This window comes from Dipodomys ordii, unplaced genomic scaffold, assembly GCF_000151885.1.
Source record: "Dipodomys ordii isolate 6190 unplaced genomic scaffold, Dord_2.0 Scaffold108, whole genome shotgun sequence".
Taxonomy (NCBI): Eukaryota; Metazoa; Chordata; class Mammalia; order Rodentia; family Heteromyidae; genus Dipodomys; species Dipodomys ordii.
Window position 1 is genome coordinate 1,833,186 of NW_012267324.1, and position 2,417 is coordinate 1,835,602.

Consider the following 2,417-nt stretch of genomic DNA (forward strand, 5'->3'; position numbering starts at 1 on the left):
GAGGCCCCGGGTTCGAGTCCTCGGCGCCGCGGCTCCGGTGGTGGAGCCCAGCCTTGAGCCGCGGGACGGCGCCAGGCCCCGAGCTCCAGGCCCACGCCCGACAGGAGAACTCAGGGAGCCCCGCGGCGGCCCGAGATCTGGGGGTCCGGTTCAAGGCCAGCCCGGGCAGCCACGTCCCTGAGACTTGATGTTTTGTGTTTGTTTTGGCCAGTCGTGGGGCTTGAACTCAAGGCTCCACCACTGGAGCCGCACGCCACTTCCGGGAGACTGAGTGGTCACTGGGGATTAGAGTCTCACAGACCTTCCTGCCCAGGCTGGCTTTGAACCCCCAGGATGACAGGTGTGAGGTCCCAGCCCCCAGGCCCTGAGGTCAAGTTTCATGACCTCAGCCCAGGCTGCCTCCCGTCCGCAGGCCTGAGCCACAAGGTCTGGCCTCCAGCCCTGCTTCTTGTTTTATGTTCATCTGGTGGTCCTGGAGGTTTGAACTTACAGCCTGGCTGCTTGAGCCTCACCTTCAGCCTGAAGATGGTTCTAGACTTCCTAATGAAGAAGGGAAAAGAGGGGTCCCCTATCAGCCGGTGATCTGCCCTGAGGCCTGGGCAAGGAGGCACGGTGGGCCCCCAGGGCCACAGAGGCCTGTCCCGGGCAGACCACAGGCCTCAGGGCTGGAGCCATGGGGAGTCAGTACAGGGAGGGCTGTGGTCTGAATGGCCCTTCCCAAACCCCCAAGTCTGCTGAGGCTGAGGGGGCTGGGGGGGTAATAGGAAGGGGGAGCAGAGGCCCAGGGGACGGTGAGGCCCGATTTGAGAACCAGCCATGCCCCTGAGGGAAGAGCCCAGCACGGGACAGGACCCTCCTATGCTGTGCCCACAGCCCCTCGGTTTCCCCATCCAGGCACTGCAGATAGCCCAGAAGGCCTCTGCCCAGCAGGGGTCAGTTCTGAAGGCTGACCTGCGATCCCCTGCAGCCACACGCCCTCTGTGGCCCCCTGAACCCCGCCCAGGGTGCCGGGTAGAAGGTTCAACTCTACCCTGCTCCCCGTCCACCAGCTGGGCCCGGCCTGGCCAGCTCTCTGGGCGTGCAGAGAGCCAGACCAAGTGTCCACCCGGAAGCTAGGCAGACAGCAAGTGCAGGTCGGGTGAGGAGGCAGCCCGGGAGCAGGGGCTAAACTCCAGACAGAAAATCAACTAGGGGGGACCCCTCCAGTGTGCGGCTCTGCGGCCCCCCCCACTGGCCCGTCCCTCCCGGGTGCAGCCCTGGTCACCCCCCTGGCCCCACCAGCCCGGGCTGCAGCCTCCACTGCCCCCCACTAACAGGTGCCTTGCTCTGGCCTCGGGCCTGGCTTAGGAAGGGTCTGCTCGGCTGGCCTTGCTCCCAGGCTGCTCCAGGACGGCAGCTAGGAGGGTCCTTCTTCCCCCACCCAGATGGCACTGACCGCTGCCCCCTCACCCGTGGGCGACCACACAGGCTGAGAAAGTCTGTCCCGCCTCAGGGTGTTTTGGGACTTTTTTTGTCGCGTGTGGGGCTTGAACTCTGGGCCTGGGCGCTGTCCCTCAACTCTTCAGCTCAAGGCTAGCGCTCTACCACTGGAGCCACAGCGCCACTTCCGGCTTTTTTTTTTCTGCTTATGTGGTGCTGAGGAATCGAACCCAGGGCCTCAGTCAGGCATGCAAGGCAAGCGCTCTACCAGTGAGCCACCTTCCCAGCCCTGTGGCTACTTCTTGACATCAATCTTCCCCTGACTCTGCCTCACTGGGCCTCTGCTTGAAGGAATCTAGCTGATCCATTCATACTTTCAGTGACACCTTGGCTCAGCCCCAGAGCTCCAGAGGGAGGCTCTGCTCCTCCCCTCCGCAGCTCCACCTAGCCCAGGCACCTGCTACACTCCTGCGGGCGGGCACTCGGGGCGGGTCCTGTGTTTCCTCCCCTCCCTCTCTGTTCCATTCTTGCTCTGCCTTTGCCCCATTCCAGTCCAATGCACAGCACCGCACCGCTTATTCATACTATGGTGTAAATGACTGCAAAACACACCAGGTGAGAGTCTTCAGTCTTTCCCCGGTAGATGGCGGGACTCCGGGACCCGCACCCGTGCGGGCTCCGACATCACCAAAGCAGAACAGGCTGCTCCGGTCTGGGCCTCAGTTTCCTCCTCTGGGAAGCTGGATGGGGCAGGGCGCCTCCCGCGGCCCGCCCCGCCCGCGCCAGCCGCCTGGGAACGCAGCACCTGTGCGGGCGCCTCGGCGGAGGCCCCGCCTCCCGGCCACCTGTTCCACGCAGGGCCGGTCCCCCCCCTGCGGTAAACTGAGGCCGGAGGGCGAGGCCCGCGCGCTCACTCACCTCCAGGGCCGCAGGCCCGGGCCCGGGCTGGCGGGGCTGCATGGGGAGCCCGGGCTCAGCAGGGCCGGGCTCTGGCTGCT

At 65.2% G+C, this 2,417-nt stretch overlaps 1 protein-coding gene across 1 annotated transcript in view; it reads right to left on the minus strand.

Moving 5' to 3' along the window:
* Mast3 (microtubule associated serine/threonine kinase 3) overlaps positions 1 to 2,417 on the minus strand; it is a 40,209-nt gene that overhangs the window by 36,660 nt on the left and 1,132 nt on the right. The gene's annotated exons all lie outside the window — the stretch shown is intronic.